This window comes from Schistocerca nitens, chromosome 2 (assembly GCF_023898315.1).
Source record: "Schistocerca nitens isolate TAMUIC-IGC-003100 chromosome 2, iqSchNite1.1, whole genome shotgun sequence".
Taxonomy (NCBI): domain Eukaryota; kingdom Metazoa; phylum Arthropoda; class Insecta; order Orthoptera; family Acrididae; genus Schistocerca; species Schistocerca nitens.
Window position 1 is genome coordinate 660,674,195 of NC_064615.1, and position 25,637 is coordinate 660,699,831.

Genomic DNA, 25,637 nt, shown 5'->3' on the forward strand with positions numbered 1-25,637 from the left:
TAAACCTAACTAACCTAAGGACATCACACACAACCATGCCCGAGGCAGGATTCGAACCTGCGACCGCAGCGTTTCGTCCTCAAATCAAATAATTAAGCCGTGGTAAGTTGTTCACAGTACACAATTCTGATTAACAAACAATCAATTATCACTTGCCGCAGCACTGCCCGTAGTACTACTGTAGTTCAAAGCCTATCCTCAGTCAAAATGAAAGTGGTGACCATTCAAAATACCATCTCAGGAAATTGCCAGTATACTCTCGTTTTGTGACAACTACTGGTTCTTCCGCTACATTCAGTGTCTTCATAATCTTCTAACCTTCAACATCGATCAGCTGTACTGTCTTGTCAACTTGCCTTGTGCACCTTATTTGCTTGTAATATTTACCTCTAGCGAATCCTCTTAGTGGGTGACAATATCAAAGTCGTATTTCTTCTCGAAAGTTCGTCTCTTACTGGAACAATGTTGGTATACTATTTTTCTGCAAATTTCTACATTCCAGTCGTTTCTGCATATTCAAATCGCTTCCTCTGGCTAATTACTGCAATTCTCTCGTCCTTACGCAACGTTTTGACTCTCACTACAAAGAAATATGCCAGCTTATCTATGAAATTACCATTCTTTATCTGACTGAACGATATCCTCGTCCATTCGTCATTATATTACCAATTCCTTTCACTTGTCAGTTCCTCGTTAGCAAAATTTTGCACAGATAAAAGATTTCCCACTGGACCAAAGGGTACTCTTTTCGTAGAAACTGCATAGAATTAAATCTATGAGAAACATTCCAAAAAGTTTATTGGATACATTAAATTTCACTTATGCTAAATATAAAATTAAGAAAGGAATCAAAAATATATAAATCATCGTTACAACGTTCGTCGTATTTACTCCTGCAGTTTTTACTGAAGTTTTTTGAGAAGGATCTTTGGTTGTCTAACATGGACTTAATGACGACTGACCTTTCGCATTGATGCCGAGATGTTTTCTATGTTACGGCAGTGTTCCCTTCATCTTTTGGTTCCAGTATTCTGAAATGTCACTGGGGAGCCAAATTTGGCACTCTGAGGAATACAAGAACTGCATAATTCCTGCTATACAGCGTTTCTAAAATTAATGGTCACAGATTTAGACATGGTCATATTCTTACGTGCGCAACAAAATGTTATCACTACGATTCATCTGCATGCTGTTTTAATTCGTGGTTATCCACGACCAGCTACTCGAAGGAACAAATTTGTTGTCGCGATATTTAGGGAATATCGTCTTCCAAACTATGATTTTCAACACCATATTAGCCACCCTGTGCTTGAGGGAGGCGTAGTGGTATTCGTTGGTAATATTAATGCTGATTTTTTATAAAAATTTACCACATTTACGAAAACAATAAGTATCATCGGCGCACTAGTCCCAAATCTACAGATCTAAGAATTAGAGTTTCGCCCGGAAGTCAAATGTACTCTACACCATCTAACAGCGCCAGCGTTAAGCATAAACTCCGCCGTGATGTGTGAGAACATATGATGGTTTTTTTAACATAGATTTTTTTTACCGGATTTCAAACACGACCATCAAGTTTCACAACCACTACTCAACCAAAAAAAGTCATAGGGACATGTAACATTGAACAGGCTAAATAAAGTAATTTCTGGCTCTCCATTAAAGACTTGTGAATTATATTGCTGTTTTATCATTGCCAACGATCTGGATCTGGGGTGAGACAAACGGGCGCTCCTGTTTTTTATTTAGTTCTTTACTATTCGTCTACGGCTCGGTGGCTCAATGGAAAGCCTCTGTAAAACCATTACTGGACAAGTTGGATACTGGTAAAGCCCTAATAAATGAAATCTGTACGTACAGATTTTATGTCTCAGGTTACAAAGAGATTTTTAGTATAGTACTAGAAGCGAAATGTCGGACTGCAGTCCTTGTAAAGGAAGTCATTGAATTTAGAGATATTGGCCATAATTGTGTTAAGTATTTGGCAAAAGGGCGGCCCAGTTATATTTTTCTTTTTAATTTTATACTATCCTTCTGTGACTCGGTGGCTCAATGGAACGGCACTGTAAAAGAATTTCTACAGAAGTCGGATGCTGATATAGACCTATTCCATGAGTTTAATACGAACAAATTTTATGTCCCAGGTTACAATGAGATTCTAAGCATTACACCAGAAGCGAAATGTGGTACTACAGCCCGTGTAAAGGAAGACTTTGGTTTTAGAGATATGTGTCTTTATTGTCATAATTATTTATACCCCCTCTGGAACCAACGAAAGAGATGGGGGGCTAAATTTTTTAAAAGCGGCTTGACATTTTTACTCAAAGATACCACTGCCGAACTTTGAATTTGTGCTGATTTTAATTGCGTGCTTCATAGAACATACTGAAGCACAAATTTTAACTCCTGCAGAAAAATGGAGGGATTGGGGAGAAACATGAAGCGGAAGGACGCCTGGGAAATTCAATACCCCACAGGAGTTAAGTAACATACATTAGTCGTCGATAGCAACGCAGGATCGACAAAGTATATGTTACAGTACACCTAAGAAATGAAATCAGTGGAACTGAAGTGATCCGCACTACTTTCTCGGACCATCTCCCAGTGAAATGCAGCCTTTGGCTCAAGAGACAAGGACCATGTGTGGGTCGCCCTTTATGCTTCTTTAAGGGAGCTTCTAGAACAGCAAATTCTGAACACATTTTAATCAACATACGAAGATCAAGGTCAAACATATATTAACTGGCAATAGCCTAAAGGATTAAAAATTAGACGTCCAGTCAAAACAACCGTGCGGGAAGAGAACGCTGCTCGGTGTCACTTAACTGAACACGAAAAAGCAGAAGAAAATATTTTATTGTTATCTTTTACATGATGTTTATTGATTCGTAGTAAACTGTCCATCGACGGCATATTCCGGGTACTAGAAGAGATCTGCTAAAAAATAAAGGAATAGGAACGCCGTAAATGAAGAGCACAATAGTTGCCTATGATTGAGATACCGCGTGCGCAACACAATTAAAGGATTATGTTCCATGCGCCCGCGTTTAATTTCTCGCAATTCCCGCGGGTTTGGAATCCCTCTGGCTGCAAGAGCGCATGGAGCGTTACTATTACCGGTAGAGGGCAGAGCGGAGGACAAGGTAGTTAAGGACTGTGGCGACCTGAAGAAAAGGAGAGTGTCACACGGTGGCGAGGAGCGCAAGTGAGCTGACGTGTTGTTGTGGCCAAGCGCCTGCCCTGGCCCGTTGGCAAGAGTGGTGCCTTTGTTCACAGCGAGTTTGGCGGGGGTGAGTGTTGGTGGCAGCCGTGAACATTGTTCATTAAAAGCTACTTCGGCAGGACGTACAGTATTCGCGGTGTCCTCTGCTACTGAAGTTGCAAGCTGTTTGTGTTCATTGTGATGCTCGGCTGGAGCCCGGTCTGACCTTTGCAAGTACAGGAACCGGTGGTGTCTGTTGGACGATACCCGTGTATTTCCGACTACGAGCAATCTTCGTTACATCCATCTCTCGGCTATCTCTAAACAAGCGTTTGTGCATGGGCGCTGGTCCGCCCCCGGCAGATCAGTGGTCAACGCGAAAGAATGTCAATCCTAAGGGCCCGGTTCGATTTCCGCAGGGCCGGAGATTTTCTCCGCTCAGGGACTGGGTGCTGTATTGTCCTAATCATCATCATTTCATCCTCATCGAAGCGCAAGTCGCCGAAGTGGCATCAAATCGAAACACTTGTACCCGGCGAACGGTCTACCCGGTGGGAGGCCCTAGTCGCACGACATGTACATTTTTTAGTGGGCGCTGGATTTTACCAGAAATCACGGTGACCATCCGATTGGGGTGCACGCAACTTGGTGTCACGTGGTGGCTATTTTGACTCAGTATCCTGGTTGCCCGTTGTTACATATACAGGGTGTTACAAAAAGGTACGGCCAAACTTTCAGGAAACATTCCTCACACACAAAGAAAGAAAATATGTTATGTGGACATGTGTCCGGTAACGCTTACTTTCCATGTTAGAGCTCATTTTATTACTTCCCTTCAAATCACATTAATCATGGAATGGAAACACACAGCAACAGAACGTACCTGCGTGACTTCAAACACTTTGTTACAGGAAATGTTCAAAATGTCCTCCGTTAACGAAGATACATGCATGCACCCTCCGTCGCATGGAATTCCTGATGCGCTGATGCAGCCCTGGAGAACGGCGTATTTTATCACAGCTGTCCACAATACGAGCACGAAGAGTCCCTACATTTGGTACTGGGATTGCGTAGACAAGAGCTTTCAAATGCCCCCATAAATGAAAGTCAACAGGGTTGAGGTCAGAAGAGCGTGGAGGCCATGGAATTGGTCCGCCTCTACCAATCCATCGGTCACCGAATCTGTTGTTGAGAAGCGTACGAACACTTCAACTGAAATGTGAAGGAGCTCCATCACGCATGGACCACATGTTGTGTCGTACTTGTAAAGACACATGTTTTAGCAGCACAAGTAGCGTATCCCGTATGAAATCATGATAACGTGCTCCATTGAGCGTAGGTGGACGAAGAAACTAAAATGAGCTCTAACATGGAAATTAAGCGTTTCCGGACACATGTCCACATAACATCTTTTCTTTATTTGTGTGTGAGGAACGTTTCCTGCAAGTTTGGCCGTACCTTTTTGTAACACCCTGTATAAATGAGTCATTTGTGAAGGTTCTGTCTGGTACTACTTGAGTTCACTTCTGTCAATGTGCGTGGGCTTGTGGCTGTCACCATTCCAAATTGATTTTGGAATCAAAGGGTACAGAATGCAGATGTAACTCTTCTGATTTACGAATGGTACTTTATAGTCAGTGAAAGTTGTTTAGCTACCTTATTTCTGAGGCATGTCTATAGTTCCCTGTTGGCTAGTATCACGAGCTCGAGCTGCTTACCAAATTGTTTTGTATAAAAACAGAAAGAAAAGAAAACTAAAGAACAATTTTATGCCTCAGTATTCAATTCAAAGTTTCCTGTACAACTTTCATACTTTTCTGCATTTGTAGTATGTTTAATATTTGCTAAATAATTAATCATTTGTCTCTGTGGTCTGGTTAACAATGCCTGTGTACCATGATAGAAATTTTTAAAGAAGGTGTCTAGTACTGTGGTAGCGGCAGCCACCGTCCTGTGTTAGTAGAGGAGGAGGAATTACTGGCTTTGCCACTGCCACTGTCTCTATCATCAAAAATTTGAAGCACATTTGGGAGTCATTTTGGCTACTTCGAAGGAAATGGTATTTTCATAATAACTGGGAATAGCCGATGATTGATATTCGTGACATATTCATTTGATCGTATGTTTTGCTGTTTGTAATATAAATGTAGTTTTACTTCTTTTAATATTCTTTACAGAAAGGAAGTGGTTTTATGCTGTTCCCATTTTGAGGTGTTTGCTATTAGTTGTGTTATTGAAATTTAGTTATCTGACTTCTGGAGGCAATTTGTTAATATTATTCTTGAATTTTTGCTTTTTCAAAATAAATTCATTAGTGTTTTTAGAAACGTTAATAAATTTATTATGGCTCAGCACCTTTCCACTCAGCACCAGCTCCCTACCGCATTTCCTATTGCTTTTTTGAAACCTTGTAATTCCCACCCATTGCGACACTCAAGATTGAAAGCTGACCCAAAGGTACGTGCAGTCATCCTCTGTAATGGTGCAAAAGAGTGACGTACTGCGGCGCCACCCCAGGGCTCGTTGACGCCTCCAACAGCAAGTTCATAGCTCAGGAGTTCATCCTACGTTTACGGACGGTTAAAGATGCCACAGTGGCAGCAAACTTCATCATAAGTCAGCCCAATGCCAGCGCGGACGTGTCAGACGATGGGTAGGTCATCACAGTCTCTCTTACTGAAATTCCTACCTTTCTTCTGACGCCTATGCGCCATACGTTGGAACTCGAACGCACAGCTTTGAAATCACGCGGATTTCTTGTGCGTGGTTGAGGAAAACAATCCTGACACACCTCCGCGCGGAATCGTCAAGAGAAGGCCTCAGTGGCATAAAGGACCTCAATGAGCCACCATTTTTTCTGGGGTTTTCATCCGCCCACATTGGAGCACAGCATTAGCCCAATATTTTACTCTCGTGTATATGTTGGAACCACTAAAGACCATTTAACGCCTTTCGAAGAAATTTGAAATTGATCTGAAACAGCAAACGGTGCTTATACTTTTGCATCGTTCCTATTTCGCTTCCTCCGGTGGCGTGATCATGGGTAATTGCAACATTGGTGAATGAAACGGCAAATGGTCCTCTATGATCCCCCAGTGCAGCATAACTCAAGGTGGCACCCGCCCACCTTTACTGAAAATTTTTAAAATGTAGCTGTACAGGCACAGCCCAATATGGAGTTCTAGGCGCTTGCGTACTGGCAACCCGTTCGCCATTCTCGGATTTCAGATGACCTGCTGTCAGGCGCAAGAGCAGCATTGTAGCGGTGAAACGGCAGCGGCCGATGTACTCCCCCTGAGGCCAGTTGGTGCCTATTCCGAGCGGCGGTGTATGTGGAATGTTTTCCTCAGCAACTCATTAGAAAACCGAATGATTTCAACGTTGGGCGTTAGGATCGCGTGACACGTCCACAGCGGCGTTCTCAGATTTGTGGTGAAATCTTGTGCCAACGTGACATCATTAATTCACCATACACGTCACACGAACTTCTGAACTGCGCCCTTTTTTTCGCATGTGTCGACACAATGGTGTTTGAATAATGGGCGAGTCCGAGTCTGATGTCACAGGGCGCTAGGCGTCTCTACCATTACAGAGGAAGGCTGTCCGTACATTTGAACCAAATTTCAAACTTACGCTTGCAATGGACGCGATTTATGTGTTTTCGAAAAACTGATCGTTTAAATCTATAGCTCTGTGTAATTAACCCTTCGCCACCCACAAATAATCATGACCTGACGGTGTGCCTCTCGAGTTCTATTGAAACTTCTGGCGTCTAATAGGGAATCAATTTTGGGAATGTGATAAATGAAGCATTCAATGGAAAGACTTTTCTACAATCAATATGAAATGATAGAAACACACAACCAAAGTACATCAGAATGATAAGACCTAGACTTAAATGTTTTGAGGAATTCAGATTACAAAATAAAAGCGCATGTACACAAAGGAAGCCTGACACCGCTAATAGGAAGCCACTATATCTGTCTACCGTGGACGAAAATTTTTAAGGCACCTTGTGATATATGGGTGTTACTGCCGTCTTTTCAGATTCATCCGCAAGAGGAGGTCTTGATTTTATATGTTTCTTATAAGCTTTCGATATGGTCAGCCAGTATATTTACTCAGAGCGTTGGCACATGTGGGTGTCAGCGGAAATTTTGTACAGGTTTTAATCAGTTTTGTGGAAAGAATACAAACAAAGTGTTCTATATGCGGTTATTTTACTTAACCCATTGAGATAAGGAAACAGCATCCCCTGGAGAAGACCTTTGTCAATGTAACTGTGTATTATTGCACTGTAATCCCTTTAAGCAGACTGACTAAGGACCTCGAGGGTATCAAAAATCAGGCATTAAAAACGTAACCAATTAATATGCTTCAGGCAGATTCATTATTAAAAGCAAATCAGATTTAAAAAGATTAGCTAACAACTCACAAGTGTACTGTGATGCTACAGGCGCTAAAGTTAACGAAATGAAAAGTTCATTCTTAAGTATCAAGAGTCTTGACGATGTTCGTTTTGGATGGGCCAATTGCGTGGATTATCGCACAGCTCAAGGTGTTGTCTAATACAATTGTTAACAAACTCAAACTTTTTTCCTGCATCTGGTTTGCAAATGGGTGGATTAGCCTAATATTGGAGTGCTGAATACACTGGTAAAATCAGTTTTACTCTATGATGTCACATTTCCTAGATACACAGCAGAATAAAAAATGGAAATAGCGAAAATTAACTTAATTAAGTCAACTAAAATTACACATTCAGAACGTTTGAAGTCAATAGGATTTTGCATTTATATATGGGCATAATGCCAATAAAAGATCCAAATTAGTTCAAAAGATATTTTCATTTTTTTAAATCTTTGGTTTTTGAAAAATGTGACGACGGAGTTCTTCTTTTGTTTTCTGTTTCATCACTCTCAAGACCCCAGCAGTAGTCACCCATCATCGAAGGTTTGCAATGGCCTTGGTAAATGCAATCCATGGTAAGAATGTCTTTGTCTACACCCCATGTTATTATAGTTGTCCAACGGATCATTTACAATGCTAACATAGTTTTTTTCTGTTGCTCATAAAGCCCTTCACAATTCCTTTAAAAGAAGACCAAGCAGCTAATTGGATGTCTTTGAGTTTGGTATCAAAGGTTAGATCGTTCAGCAATTTTCTTATTTGTGGTCCAACAAATATACCCTCTTTCAGCTTGGCCCCACTTAATTTGGGAAACGTTTCTTCTAACTGATTGAAGGCCTCACCTTCTTTATCCAGAGCTTTTAAAAAGTTCTTTATATGGCCCAACGTGATATGAAGGCGATGCAAAATGATTTTATCGGGCTCAACCAATGGGGTATTGTTCACATTTACGTTTCCAAGAAAACATATGACTTCCTTACAGGCCATTCCTTGAGAGTATAGTGGTTCGTGGTGTCAAGGGTGTCCCCAAAGGCACAAAAAGCGGCAACTCTTCGTGAATCCAGCCTGTAAACCTGTAAGGAGTGCAACAACTTTAAATCACAGCAAAGCTGCCGTTCATGATCCTTATATTTGATTTCCTCTAGCAGCAAAGCCGTGATTTCATAAGTTTCTTTCATGTCTACTGCGTAAACCAAAAGTACGATGGAAATGCTTTGCCATTATGCAGTAGTACTGCTTTCAAGCCGGTTTTACTGGAGTCAATAAATTGTCGACACCTCTGTGGATTATGCTGTACACCTAGCTTCATCATCAGACCATTTGTAACCTCCCCCTTACTAATCGACCTATCCTGCTTGCGATGTAAAATATGACCGTGGATCGCGTGTATACCTAATGGAATTTTTCTATTTGGATAAGGCTATCTTTCCCGAAGAAGTAATACCGATAAGTAGGGGGAATGTGTACAACCGATCTTTCTGATAGACGAGTCTACTAAAAATTAAAATAAGTAATTAAACCAAACAGGGCTACAATTTGGAAAACTGAAAGTTATTTTGTGTATTCACTCACGAACAACACTGGACAGAAAAGGGGTACCACTGATCATGAATCCAAAAGTTACACTAATGAACGAAAAGGAAATAATTACGTTCGCCAGCCCACTAGGGCGATATACATCCAAAATCCCGTACAAGATGATGGGAAAGAAAAACATTTATTATTAAACACTGACGTGGCAACTGAAGGTTGTCGCGTGTTTTGACACTAATTTTAAGTGAGTATGTAATGATAAAGCGAAATGAGAAGTCACTTTTACATTACGTTTGTCATTAAATTTTGAAAAAGGCAGTCGAGTAATATTTTGATAATATCCACTTAAACTGTATGTTAGTATTGAACTTCGTTACGTGAACAATGACTTGCAGAGACCTTAACATAACGTCATCAAAGAAATTTAGAGAAGGGCAAGCACATTTTACTTTGCAGTTACTTAATTTTCAAGTTGGATTTTTTATTATTGTCTGAACAACTAGACTTTTTTACTGATTTGAACAGAATTAAATACTAGAATACATACCAAACCAAACAACCATGTGCCCCAAGCTGTATGTAAAATAAATAAAACTTCCGCATTCTTAATTTGTACATTTTCTTTAGATTTAGATTTTTTCCAGTGGTATATTTTCAAACTTCGGTTAGCATGTAAGGAAAAGAGGGAACAAGGACCCTGCTTGGTAACAATGTCTGGGGGCAATGAGGACACAATCGTCCTGTATTTAACTGATTATTATGTAAATAAAGTTCATCAATCAAATCACATTCAGTTGTGCTGCTGGGTTAGCTATTAATACTTTCTACCAATAAACAGTCTTACTTCAGTGCTGTGCGTGCAACGGAACTCGGAGCCGACCATGAATCTGTGTTGCTGGAACTGCTGCTGTTGTTGAAGACGGTAGCATCTTGTGGGGGCAATGGCTAGTTACAGGAACGGGCAATCGTAATTAATACAGCCTCTTCCGCCCGTCCATTGTCGTTTCTCCTGCTACTAGTCATCTGGCCGGCGCGCGTACATGATGCCGCCGAAATGTTACTCTCTACTGCGAGATCGTTAGCACCACACTTCCGCACACTACAAACGCTGGAACCCGTCTCCCGCTCTCTCCGCGCCCTCTGCGCAACAACTCCCTAGATAAAGATTTTACAAAACACAAGCACAGCTATTATCGTTGCTATTCGATGCAAATAATAATTCCTTTGGCTTTTTCCCAGAGCTTATAAGTTTCACAGTAAAACACAGATAAATACAATAAAACGTCAACAGACTTCTACCTCAATGTACACATAGAGTGGGGCAATGTCCTTAGTTATTAAAAAGAAAGTATTTAAATTACAAATATTTACATACATTTAAAAAATTTATACATCGGTAGCAGGTTCCACGCATCCTGCATTTTCGGTGTTACACATTGACATCTCTGCATACACATACTGAATTCTGCATATCGCAATACTGAGCGAAGGAAGCACCTCGTGATCTGAAAGAAGAAATTTTTGTCCCTAGAGCTACAAGGTTCCGTTGTTACAGTCTCGACTCCAAGAGTTCAGTTTGCTGTTTCGAAAGCTTTAGATAGCGAACCAAATCGTTTAATTCCTTTTAATCAAAGAGCTGAGGCAAAGTCTCATGATATTGAGGGCAGTACTCTTCTATATATTCAATACTTTCTGATTCACTTGACACGGTGTCTCGTTCCGTGGCTTTCAAAATAAAGACAAGAACAGGCAACTCCTCATCGTGGGGCACAGGGAAATGCACTGAAAATACATTTGGATACTTTATTTTATATCTAGTTTTGCTTGATTGTCCCGAAATATTTGTAAAACAGAAGTAACAGTCCGAATAATGGTCAATAGTCTGACAGAATACCATGGAACAGCGAATGGCATGGCTCGGAATGTTCATTTCAACCACTAGGTTAAGGTTGCAGTACAGGTTATGAGGTGCGACATTTTTATCTTGATCACTATCAGGAAAATCAAAATAATTTATATACCTTCTTAACCAAATCAGTAATTGGTTTTCTTTTGGCTCTAGGAGAGAATTCCCTACACACATAACAAAGTTGTTGGGGTGGTTTACACAGTAACGAGATTTACTACTTGCCATTTTTCTTAGTCCGTCCACACTGGTCCGTCTGGAAAGACCCATTATCACACAAATGCCCAAAAAGGGCTTAAAATGGACGGAATACTTTTACAGTAGAATTCGCTACAGTTACGTTGCCTCCTGAACTTGGTGGATCAGGTCTAACTGATTCATGGCTGAAGATTATGGCCTTATACTTAAAGAGGACGGTTCAAATTATTGAAATTCATCCAGATCGCTGCTAAAACCCAAAAATCGAAGACCAACCATACATATAGGCAGCATTAAGTATAAACTGCAATATATTGGCCAGGAAATGTAGGAAAGTAATGGAGATATGTGAAACAACAGAGAACGTGCATAAAATGGAGTTAACATATCCAAATAAAAAGTGGAAAACAGTTCGGAAAAATATTACCAATAACGTAGTGTAGTATCTTGAGACACGTAGGCGACATGCTACCGAACGGTTAATAACGCAGTTAAAAGTAACGAGAAATTGTACTCCATCGGCCATAGTGATTCGAACGTGTAGATTTGACCCAACTGACACGTGGCCCATCGTTTTATACGTATTGCATGTGCAGACGTATGCAAGAAAGTCCAAAAATAGGATAGCATTTACAAACGGAACTGTTAGAAAAGAAATTTTGTGCCGTGGCTGTTTGGAAATTACATAAATAATGTAATTAGCAAAAAAGGAAATGACAATGTATAGGAGTATATAATCAAAAACTTCGGGAAACATATTAACAATGCCGTTTCATAACCGAGATACTGGGTAACAGATTAACGAGGTAAAAAGAAAGCATCAACTTGCAACAAAACTATTTTGTCCAGATCAAAGTGAAATAAGCAGCGATCACCGATAAACGCACCTTTAAGTTGATGAAAAGCTTCTTGCCACTCATCTTTCCAAACAAAGGGGACATTCCTGCGACGCAAGCGATGCAATGAAGCTCCGATTTGGGCAGCATTCGGTATGAACCGCGTAAAATAGTTTATTTTCCCTAAAGCTGACCGCAGTTCCCTGACATTCCCGGAAACTGAAAGATCACGTAGAAACTGGCAGATCACGTATGGCTATTAAATTTGACTGAAAAGAATGTACACTGGACCAAGATACAGCAACTCAGGTTGGCTCTGAGCACTATGGGACTCAACTGCTGAGGTCATTAGTCCCCTAGAACTTAGAACTAGTTAAACCTAACTAACCTAAGGACATCACAAACATCCATGCCCGAGGCAGGATTCGAACCTGCGACCGTAGCGGTCTTGCGGTTCCAGACTGCAGCGCCTTTAACCGCACGGCCACTTCGGCCGGCAGCAACTCAGGTTTAAGAAATTCACACTTCTCCGGGCTACATCTTAGTCCTGCATCAGATAAAACACGTAACAAAGCACTCAAATTTGCTGTATATTCTTCAGGTGTACGACCTGCTACGAGAATACGTCCAAAGAGTTTCTACAGTTGCGTACTTGAGCAGTCAGCTGTTCCAAATACTTTTGAAAAATCACGCGTGCGGAAGCAATGCCAAAAGGCAAACGCAAATATTTAAACAAGCCCAAATGACCGATTACAGCACACCCTCTTTGAGATTCTTCATCTAGTGCTATTTGAAGATATGCGCCTTGCAAACACATTTTTGAAAAATGGCGACCAGCGTCTAATCTGTCCGTGAGATCCTCTGGGCGTGGCAGTGGATAGGTATCGCAGTTCGTGGCTTGACTGTAGCCTTAAAGTCAACATAGAGGCGAATGCAGCCTGAAGGTTAGGAGAGCAAAACCAATGGACTTGTCCATTGACTAGCTTGTATTGGCGCAATAGCTCCACTACCTTGCAATTTGCAAGTTCAGCAGCTACTTTGTCCCGTAATACAATGGGAATAGTTCTGGCACGGCAAAATTTCGGCTGAGCAGTATCTTTAATAGTAATTTGTCTACAACAAAATTGTTAGCCTTGCCTAAACCTTCAGAAAAGAGTTCAGGGAATTCTTTCAGGAAGCGAGCTACTTTGTCGTCGGCATTGAATGCAGTCATTGACAACACATTTTCCTGAATTGTGAAGTCAAACAAATCAAACGAATCAGGTTCAAATAACTTCTCACAATCACGTGATTGTAGCACATTGAAAGTCATAGTTTGCGTATGCGAGCGATGAACGCCAGGCAAAGTACATTTTCAGAGAACAGGAATGTCTTGTCCATTGTAAGTCATCATGTGCGTGCTAGTTTTATACAGACGTGGTAAACCTAACAGTTCATATGTGTTATGATTGAGAAATGTAACAGAAACACCCATGTCCAACTGAAATTTCACACGTTTTCCAGTAATATGCAAATGAACAAACAGTTTGTTGGACTGGCATTGCACTGAAGAAACTGTCTGCTTGCAAGTTTTGCTAATGCCTGCAGCAGGCTTTGAATGCACTGCATTGATTACTTGGATCTTCTGACTACATTTTTGTGAGTGGATAAAATTCTTATGTTTGTTCCTTTGTAATTATATGGACTGTACATGACATTTCTTACCACAAGCATAGCACTGTGCATATCGGGGCGGGCAGCCTTGGCCTTTGTGCCAAAAAATGGTTCAAATGGCTCTGAGCACTATGGGACTTAACATCTGAGATCATCAGTCCCCTAGAACTTAGAACTACTTAAACCTAACTAACCTAAGGACATCACACACATCCATGCCCAAGGCAGGATTCGAACCTGCGACCGTAACAGTCACACGGTTCCGGACTAAAACGCCTAGAACCGCTCGGCACCGCGGCCGGCCTTTGTGCCATGAGTAGCCTCGAGGGTACGACTTAATTCCGTTCACCTATTTTGAGAATTGCTTATGTGGCAAGTAGAGTTGTTTACGTGTTGTGGCATGTGCAGACTGTTGCTACCCATTTGGCCGGTCGTGAACAAAGACGACTCGACAAGTTGGTGTCTGTTGAAATTTATTATTGCCGACCGGGGTGGCCTAGTGGTTCTAGGCGCTACAGTCTGGAACCGCGCGGCCGCTACGGTCGCAGGTTCGAATCCTGCCTCGGGCATGGATGTGTGTGATGTCCTTAGGTTAATTAGGTTTAAGTAGTTCTAAGTTCTAGGGGACTGATGAAATGAGAAGTCCCATAGTACTCAGAGCCATTTGAACAATTTGAACCATTTTTTAATTGTTTAGTCACGGTGGATGGGCGAAATAACAATTCCTGTAAACTTTCTCGTGTTACATGTTCGCTGTCTTCGAGAAACAGCGCCCGGGCCGGCCGCTGTGACAGAGCGGTTCTAGGAGCTTCAGGTTGCTGCTAAGGTCGCAGGTTCGAGTCCTGCCTCTGGCATGGGTGTGTGTGATGTCCGTTGGTTAGTTATGTTTACGTAGTACTTAATCTAGGGGACTGATTACCTTAGAAGTTAGCTACCATAGTGCTTAGAGCCATTTTTGAACCGTTTTGAACAGCGCCCTGAGTGACAGGAAGGAAGCACAACAATGAACTGAAAGCGATAGGCGTCGTGCCTGAAGGAGGCTCACATATGGGTGTTATAAAAGACACAATAACCAAGTACTTATCGAAATAATTGATACGACGAGCTTGCCTTAATAATCGATATTTAAAGCTTGAGTCATAGCTCATTGTGCTTCAATTAAGTATAATATAACGTATGGTGGATGACTAAGGTAAATTTGTCACGTTGTCGAATAGATATTGTAGCCCAGACAGTATTTGTGTGTTGTGTATCTGTAGTAGTGTTAGTGTTTATTGGTGCTAATCTTTAGTATTTAAACATGTTAAAGAACTCCTATAGGTTGAGATCTAATGTAGAGGATGTGGACCAAGATATGACTGATGAGCAGATGTATGGTAATAGGACAGCAAACATATTCCCTGAACACATGAATAGGGCAGGAGAATTAGAATCATCGAATGCATCCTATATAGACACGTTGTTTGTGACGGAAACACCGAAAGTAACAACGTCGGACTGTCGATACCCAATAGTGATCCCAAATATACGCCCTAGCAGAATGGGTAAAACTACAAATGGAATTAGGGTGGATGTTTTGTTTGACTTTTTCATTAAATTTAAAGAGGAAATACACCCTGGAAATTGAAATAAGAACACCGTGAATTCATTGTCCCAGGAAGGGGAAACTTTATTGACACATTCCTGGGGTCAGATACATCACATGATCACACTGACAGAACCACAGGCACATAGACACAGGCAACAGAGCATGCACAATGTCGGCACTAGTACTGTGTATATCCACCTTTCGCAGCAATGCAGGCTGCTATTCTCCCATGGAGACGATCGTAGAGATGCTGGATGTAGTCCTGTGGAACGGCTTGCCATGCCATTTCCACCTGGCGCCTCAGTTGGACCAGCGTTCGTGCTGGACGTGCAGACCGCGTGAGACGACGCTTCATCCAGTCCCCAACATGCTCAATGGGGGACAGATCCGGAGATCTTGCTGGCCAGGGTAGTTGACTTACACCTTCTAGAGCACGTTGGGTGGCATGGGATACATGCGGACGTGCATTGTCCTGTTGGAACAGCAAGTTCCCTTGCCGGTCTAGGAATGGTAGAACGATGGGTTCGATGACGGTTTGGATGTACCGTGCACTATTGAGTGTCCCCTCGACGATCACCAGTGGTGTACGGCCAGTGTAGGAGATCGCTCCCCACACCATGATGCCGGGTGTTAGCCCTGTGTGCCTCGGTCGTATGCAGTCCTGATTGTGGCGCTCACCTGCACGGCGCCAAACACGCATACGACCATCATTGGCACCAAGGCAGAAGCGACTCTCATCGCTGAAGACGACACGTCTCCATTCGTCCCTCCATTCACGCCTGTCGCGACACCACTGGAGGCGGGCTGCGCGATGTTGGGGCGTGAGCGGAAGACGGCCTAACGGTGTGCGGGACCGTAGCCCAGCTTCATGGAGACGGTTGCGAATGGTCCTCGCCGATACCCCAGGAGCAACAGTGTCCCTAATTTGCTGGGAAGTGGCGGTGCTGTCCCCTACGGCACTGCGTAGGATCCTACGGTCTTGGCGTGCATCCGTGCGTCGCTGCGGTCCGGTCCCAGGTCGACGGGCACGTGCACCTTCCGCCGACCACTGGCGACAACATCGATGTACTGTGGAGACCTCACGCCCCACGTGTTGAGCAATTCGGCGGTACGTCCACCCGGCCTCCCGCATGCCCACTATACGCCCTCGCTCAAAGTCCGTCAACTGCACATACGGTTCACGTCCACGCTGTCGCGGCATGCTACCAGTGTTAAAGACTGCGATGGAGCTCCGTATGCCACGGCAAACTGGCTGACACTGACGGCGGCGGTGCACAAATGCTGCGCAGCTAGCGCCATTCGACGGCCAACACCGCGGTTCCTGGTGTGTCCGCTGTGCCGTGCGTGTGATCATTGCTTGTACAGCCCTCTCGCAGTGTCCGGAGCAAGTATGGTGGGTCTGACACACCGGTGTCAATGTGTTCTTTTTTCCATTTCCAGGAGTGTATTACAGACTAATTAAGAATATGATCGAAAGGATCCAGAATTTAAAGAGGAAATTAAACAGACGATTAAATAGTTAGAGGCTCAAAGTAAGGGGAGAGATGATAGGGTGGCTAAGAAACCCGTTAAACTGAGACTGGACCTAAAATCAGCAAAAGTAAACATGATACCTTACAGGGATTTCTGAATACCTTAGAGAAGGATGTGAAAGAGATACGTAAAGAGCAGTGTAGAGCGTCGAATAGAATAGATGATCTACCGATCAAAGTAAAAGACCTATAGTTAAGAAGCCAATAGTATATTGACGATTATTTAATGGGTCAGGCGAGAAAGATTGATGAAAGAATTGTCCGAGTGGATAGAGACAAAATCAGACGAGGTACGATCTCAAGTACACAGCGATGTAGATTCAGTTAGCAAGTCGATCAAGCAAGAATCATCGGTACCCGGAAACACCGAAGTCATGAAGCCGAGTTTAAGAATATTAAAGAGAAGGTAACCTCGGAAATTCGCGCTTGACAGAGTCAAGTCAACAATCGATTGTTGAGTATGGAAGGCGAGTCACCCGAGATAAAAATTCCGGAGAGATTGTCCGATCAATGTTCGCCAATCAATCCAGAGAGAGAGACAAATGAGGTGGAACGAGTGCCGGAAGAAATCGGTTAGCAGTAGCGAAGATTCAGATTACAGGAATCGACATTTTGACCGTCTTACTGCCACTTCGTCGGCAAAGGTCGCAAATAGTATATTTAAAGCCAGACAGTTCCATATGTTTACATGAGAAAAAAATTTTGTTTCCCTATGGTGTTCATAAATAGTTTTTAAATATGTTAACCTGGACTGAGCAGGACAAAATTCGGTTTATAGTGTCGAAAATCGGTAGTGAAGTCTCGCTATGGGTATCTGAGGTAGCTGTGACTTGTACGTCATGCTATGAGTTTGGGAAAACTGTATATTGGAAAATCTGGTCCAAGAGTAAACAAAATTGGCTTAGAGGCGAGATTTACAGTCCACAACTTTTCAACCCGGAAAGGGCACACTTCAAAAGTACTTCGAAAGGTACATAAATTAGACCCCAGACTGTGATGAACGCATCAACCACAGGGAAGTTTTAAGTTTTAAGAATTCTCAAAGGGAATTTACCAATTCACCTGCGATAGAAACCAATTAATGTATCCGGTGGTGACTTAGATCAATTCCTGTAAGTAATAGACTCGCTAGATGTAAACCAAGAGGACGTTCGGCAGTTCTGATATCAGTTATATAGTGGATGTAATACGCATCCTTACAATGTATACCACGGTAACTGCTGCAGTGAAAACTATCCGAAAGGAAAGTCGCAATATAATAACGGTAAAACGAACAATCGAAATTACCATCGTAATAATAATAATCATTCAGGAACAGAAGGTCCAATTCAAATGATCATCAGCCGGGTAACAGCAATAACAAGAATGGTGCTGTGTACAACAATAATACTTGGCATTACAGGCAGAGAACAAACGACAGTAATAGCGGTTCATTCAACTATACACGGAAGCGAAACTATAACGATCATAACATGCCGCCGAAGAATATATAACATGAGACACGTCCAATGGGGTAACCAATCGATCGTCCTATGGACAGCGACTGCAAACGTAATAGAGACTTCGGGGCAATACATGCCACCTCAAATGATAAATGAAACTGAAAATAGTCCGTGTAATCAAGACCGCGAATGGGCGGCTCAGAACCGTGAAGTACCAATGTTAGTTGTAAAGGAAGGTATTGATAACAGGACAACTGAATCGATAAACTAGAGACAGCCTCTTTGTGCCTTCCGGAAATAGCTGGTTGTAAACAGGAAGGCGAAGCATCATTAGAAATAAGAGTGCTAATATACAACGATTGGATAGACATTCGAGATGAATTACTAGAAAATCGGAGTGGACGTCGAATAAAACCTATTGAAATGGTACAGGCAATGGTCGAAGTTTTAATAAATAACAACCTGTAAATTTCCTGCTCGATACTGGAGCGACTTTTAGTGTGATAAGAGTTTGTCTGTCTAAACAACTGAATAGTAACAAAAATTGCCTGTGTTGCCAGTTTCAAATTCTATGCTATCAAGTGCGTTGAGTGCTCATTCTCATTCTGTTCCTGTGAAGTCTCGGGTGCAGGTAGAAACTGTTGCAGAAGAGGAAACACTATAACTTCTTGTTAACTCCTACACTGTCTTACCCGTACATCTAGGGTTGGGACTTCCTGAGTGACAAAACTGCAATAACTGACCTCTTAAAACGGATATGCAACGTAGCCAATAACGGACGAATTAATGTTTTGAACCTGGAGAGGGAACTGGAACTGCACGGTAGATTCTGCCAGAGAATAAAAATTAATTATTTATGTACTACTACATTGTATTTTATCAACAGACAACTCAACGGACATTGAATACGTTATCAAGAATAAAGCAATCGAATCTGAGTACTGACCTGAAGCACGACAGAATGAATTAGCTACCTTGTTCAAGGAATATTTGGAAGTCTTGTATCAATAACCTGGTGTTATCAAGGATTATGTTTATGAGATTGATGTCTATCCACATCAAACTTATTTTACAGCCTCTTACTCCATTCCGTGGGCCAAGTCACTCCCGACTGCAAGGGGTAGATTTAAATATGTAATTTCCTTTTATGACTTGTTTTCAAAATACCGTAGTTAAAATGTTGCCAATAAGATTCAGCAATGTTAAGCCTATGTTGTATCACATAATTAAAGACAACATACCTAAGATTGGTAAGCCGAGTGCTATTCTATAAAATAATGCATGATATTGTAGCAGTAAAGCTTGGGAGGAATGTATATTAAAAATTAGACATAAAGTGCATCTTGATATCACGATATCACGCAGAAACGTCGCTAGTTGAACGTATATTTAGAGACTTTAACAGATTTATTCGCACTTACCCAGCTACGCAACAATATTAGTGGGTGGAGTACTAGTCTGTCTTTGAAGAGATTCACAATATCATGCCGCACTTATTCACCAGATATACTCCAAGGAGATAATATGAAGCACGCCGTGGTCTAATGAATGGATTAAACCTTTACCGATCTTGGTTTCTTGTAAGACGTGCGTGAATCGCTAAAGCTTGCTGCGTGACTGAGGAAGGCCAAATTCGATCGTAAATCGGGTAGAACTGAGACATATAACGTAGACGATAAGGTCTTATTAAGAAAACACTCTAAGTCATTGGTCTTAAGGGATTAAACAGGAGAGGGCAACAGCAAGTTGACATAAGAAGTTTCGATGAAGCTCAGGCACCATTGTCAAACCTTACATGTATGAAATAAGTCTGTTATTCATTATGAGAACCTGAAATATAAGTAAAATCTATATTTTACTTGTATTTCAGGTTCTGTTAATTTCATTCTATTAATTATACTAACCTGAAATATATGGCTCTTATAATTAATGGCAGACTTAATTCATACTTCTTAATTTGATAATGGTGTCCGAGCTAGTAATGTGAACTTTCTGTAACTTACTACGACTATGGCTTGACTACTATATTGACGTCAAATAAATTTCGAAAGAAATTATCGTACAATCTACTGTCCACCAGGTGGCACAATCCGTCATCAATTCAAAATTTAAGTCGTCCTTTCAGGTGTACTAATTTCTTTTTCCAGCAGTGTAGAACGATTGCAAGAAACTACTCGCGCACTGGAGCGTCAGTGAATACCACCAACAAAATAATTAAAGAAAATAAATTGACAGCAATGTACTCAGAGTAATTTCCAATAAGAAAACCTCTCAGATAGTGGTAAAAAAATTTGCAGGTTGGAATGGACCCCGCCCAATTGCCCCTGTAGACTGGAATAAGTTCAAACGCCTACCGTTAATCAACTTCAAATATTACAGCTTTGGTGCGGATCAGAAACATGATCACGTGTCATCACGTGGGTCAGAATTCAGGTCGCGTGAGTAAATACTGCCGAAATTTTGAGTAGAGAACTTCCTCCAGGCGGAGCCAGAAAGTTATTACTCACGAGCGTTAGTAATTTATAGTTCACGAGAATTACTACAGAATACAGGTAGACTTATGTCTCAAGACACTTGTCAGTATCGGATGGGTATCAACATAACACATCAATAATAATACATAAAACTAAAGTAAACAGGAAATGTATAAAAGTTTACAAACTTTACCAGAATAGCTTATGAAGATTTAAGGCAAATGCAACATCAGTGTTACCCACAGGGAGGAGGTTACAAGTGCCGTGCATGACTTCATAGGATGTTGCATTTAACTTTGGAGAGAGTATACCGGAGGAAGATACGAAATTCTAAATCTGGAGGATGAGCTGAACCACGAATACGGAGGCACGCACCTTGCTAATCCAAATTAACGACCAAAACAGAGGTCTGTACCTAAACAGAACGGTGTGCTGACCACATGCCCCTCCGTCTTCGCATCCGGTGACGCCTAAGGTCTGAGAATGACGCAGTGGCCGGTCGGTACCGTTGGGCTCCCATGGCCTGTTTGGACGGTGGTTGTTACTTTGAACCACAACAGGAGAGACACTAAAAACAGCAAACACAGAGACGTTGTCACCATTTAGAGATGATCCTTCCTATGTTGAAATTATTCCCGAAAAATACGAGTTTTCCCAAAGTGCTCACTGGGAAAACATTGTGACCTGTCAGCTGAAGATTAACTCTTGGTGTTGTCCGAAGCTCGAGGAGAGCAGCAAACGGAGTCCTCCCTCGAGCTTGCCCCAAGAGTTTGCTCACATCGATCCTTTGAGTTGCCTCCCCATGTCCTCCGGAAACACTTCTAGCGTCTTCAGGAGACAAATTGTGGAACGAACCGAGGGTTCGGCAAGACGAAGCGCCACGGCCGACACGCACGTCGATCGCTTCCCACGTGCCTTACGCGACCTCCGCCGGAATACGTTGGCCTCCCTACACCAAGCTCCAGCCTCGCCACTTCTCAATCTGGTCGTCGTGCTCGAAAAACAGGTCTGTATGGTGGTGTGGTACGACCTATTGATTCGCATAACGGCTCAAGGTGAAAGACTAAATGGCATTTTTTAGAACGGTTCAAACATTTCGAAAGGTTCACAGGGGTGAATACAGAGACTGAGTTTCTTCGAATGTCCGCCCCTAGTAGCTGGGTTGTCAGCGCGACGGAATGTCGTACCTAACAGCCCGGGTTCGATTCCCGGCTTGGTCGGAGATTTTCTTCGCTCAAGGTCTGGGTGTTGTGTTGTCATTATCATCATCATTTTATCCCCATCGACACGCAAGTCGCCGAAGTGGCGTCAATTCGAAAGACTTGCACCAGGCGAAAAGTCTACCCGACGGGAGGCCCTAGCCACAAGGCATTTACATTTTATTTCTTCTGGACGGGTGATAGAGTCACACAACATGTTTGGACCCAACCGATTTAGCAAAGTACAATCTGGTTATATGTATGTGTTGGCTGCACACGTATCACAGACTTCAGCGTTTGGATGTAGCCATCATGAAACCCCTTAGCATGTGTTACGAAGGTGCAATTTGTAAATGGTTGAGATCAAAATCTTGAAGATTATATTAGTTTAGAATTACGAAATTGTCTGGCAATGCATAGGCCTATTTGCACTTCCCAACAATGTTACGCGCTGTTAATGCCTTTCTAAATGGTTTAAATGGCTCTGAGCACTATGGGACTCAACTTCTGAGGTCATCAGTCCCCTAGAACTACTTAAACCTAACTAACCTGACGACATCACACACATCCATGCCCGAGGCAGGATTCGAATCTGCGACCGTAGCGGTCGTTTGGTTCCAGACTGTAGTGCCTAGAGCGGATCGGCCACTCAGGCCGGCTTTTAAATTTTAGATTTTTGTGATAGAAGGGAGCGCTTAAGTATGAGTAGTGTGGCAAAGTAGCATCTCTTGCCTACTGATATTCTCTTCCACCTCGCTGCCGATATCATTTACCTCTGTGATATTCGATCCAAGGTACTTGAAATCACTCAGTTTCGAACACCTTGTCGGCTTTCGTGAGATTTGGTAGGTTTCGTTCGTTGTTCAATGCCATATACACTGGTGTCCAAAATTAAAGCAACAACGGAAATTTTGCCAAGTTGCGTTTATTTTGCCACAAGACAGTATAAACAGGTAATGGTAAAGTAGAAACACTGTATCGAATACAAAATACAAACAACTGCATAACGGGAGACAAAAATTTTCTTCGTTTTTTCCAAATCAGATGCAAGTTGCCGTACAGTACTAAGGTGGTACCATCGTGCCCTTACAGCCAAATAATGTTCCTCTCTTTCTGATGTTACATGTTGTCTGCGGTGCCCTGCATTTCGGGATACAGTTTTACTCTCTATAAACTGTCACCACATCCGGAAAACAGGAGAACAATTCACATTAAGCTATTCGGCCACATCTGTTTGTCACTGTCCTGCTTCCATTCTACCTACTGCCTCCACCGCAGAGTCTGGTAAGCGTCTTCTCTGTACCATACAGCACTGTCTTTGACTGTGTCCACAGCGATTGTGGATGTGGGACAACCCGACAAACACTACCCAGTTAAACAGATGCCCAGAAGCCATCGCTGCCATGGTTGACCGTTGCCTGGAATGTCATATTCCGTGCAGAACACGACCATACAGACATCTCCTGACAGTTATCCACGTCTTCTCCTCCTGTAGTAACACGGCATCATAAGTCTGTCTGGGTGCTGCTGCTCGTGCGGCTGCTCGACGACTGATGCCATCTTCTGACAAACGTCACTTATATAGCACGAGATAAGGCTCGGCTGGCGCAGACCGCAGAGCGGTCTTATCAACTTCCGGTCTAGGACTCTTAGCCCCGGCGGGGCGTAGTAAAACTAAGAGGCCCTGCCGCCGGGCAACGTCAATATAGGCAACCCGCAAGAGCCGCATGAGCTGGATACGAGCGGGCCCGAGACTTAAGTCCCGTTCAGAGTCACGCTGTACCTCACGCGCAACAGAGCGCGTGACATAATACATAAGTGAATCAATGTTATTGTTTTTTTAAAAAAATCACTGGATAGATAAGGAAAGGATAAGAAAAATTTATTTAATTTCTGTAGTAATGAGTGAGATCAGCCACTACCTCAATTTTTGCACAACTAGCTAAACCTTTCACAAAAATACAGGCAGATTCACACTCACTTATTTTCCGACGGTTCCTTGTGCGAAGAACCAACGGCGTCGAAGACACATAACATGACTTTCCTCTTGTTCTCTCGAAAATTTCAGATATTTGAAAAAGGTGTGATTAGAAATGTCTGTTTCATTAAATCTCTCAAGCAGCAGCACCGAGACAGACTTACGATGCCGCGTTACTACAGGAGGACAAGACGTCCTCGTCTAACAGTTTATGAAGCTGTCGATGATGTTGAGCTTAATACTCAACCAGTAAGTGTACAGCCGTTTTTGCACGGTCCGTCAGTTTTTTGTGGAGCTGTGTTTAATTTTACTTTGGATAACATTGAAGCAAATGATCATGGAAATGGTTGGGTGACTAGTTATATATAGTACGGTACCCAGGAGACAAAGTGTCCAGTGTTGGAGGACTTGGAAGGAAACAGGACGAGGAAATAACGATTTGTTGCTTTAATTTTGGACACCAGCGTATTTGGTCTTTACGACATTGACTACCAAGCCAAGGTCCCTTGTACTGCTCTCCAGTTGTTGATAGTAAGCCATAACTTATCTCTGGAGCGATTAGTGTGTCGGCTCTTTCTTGTGCCTTTGCTTTGCATCGGTGCAATTGGTCGAGGTCGCCTGTTTAGGCGCGCTGAACGATTCGAAGGGAGTCGGCAGCAGCGACGAGGCGCGGTGTAAGTTACGCTGGTTACCACGAGGAGGGCAGTGACCCTGTCAGTCAACGTCGCTGCAGTCCTGGTCGTGCCGTGGTCCGTGGTGGGCCGTGCGAGCCCGGAGTTTGTTTTATCCGAGTGCGGAAGCAACGTTCCTGAGTGGACGACGTGGCGTTTACTGATATACGATTTTTTTCTAGGCAGAGGCTGAATAGCGGTGAGGAGATATTGTTATCCTGTCTCAGACTTTTCTTCACTTCCTCTTGTCTGAATATTTCACCCTTTATTTTCATTTTACTGTTGGTTTCACTGAGGCTCATCATAGTAAGTTTAACGAGCTTCTTAGCTTTTCTGTCGTCTTCCATTACATTCGGCAATGACACTTTTGAGATGCTATCATAGGCTTGTTTAAAGACGATATCAGGATGGTGTGTGTTTCTTTGATGTTCATAACATACAACATTTGTCATGTAGTATGGGCAGTGTGAAAATCTGGTCAACAGTTGACCTTTTTCTTCTAAAGCCACACTGTCCCCAATTCTCTCTTGCACAGAGGGTGCAAACCTCCTAATTAGGAAGATGGAAAACACTTTAAATGTAGTGTTTAACAGGGAAAGTCCTCAATAATTCTGCCAGTTTAATTTATCTCCTTTTTTATATAAGGGGTACATTACAGCCGTTTTCCACCCCAGTGGCATGCTCTCTTCCTATCAGAGGCTTAGTATTGCTTTATTTATTGTTTTCCACAATGATTAAACACCATATTTGAGAAGTTCCGTACGGATCTGATCTTCTCCAGGTGCCTTGTGTTTTTTCAAAGTCTTATTACCTGGCATCACTTCCACCAGTGTGGTTTCTAGTGTTAAGACCTCTGGTCCTATTTCCACGAGTTCTTCTCGTTCTAATTCTTCTACATCTCGGTTCAGAGAGTATTTTGTTTCTCTCACCTATCAAATTCTTTTCTTTACTCTTACAGATATTTGTTCTGGCTTATAACTCGGCCTTTCCTCCTTTAATCTTTTGGTATATTTCA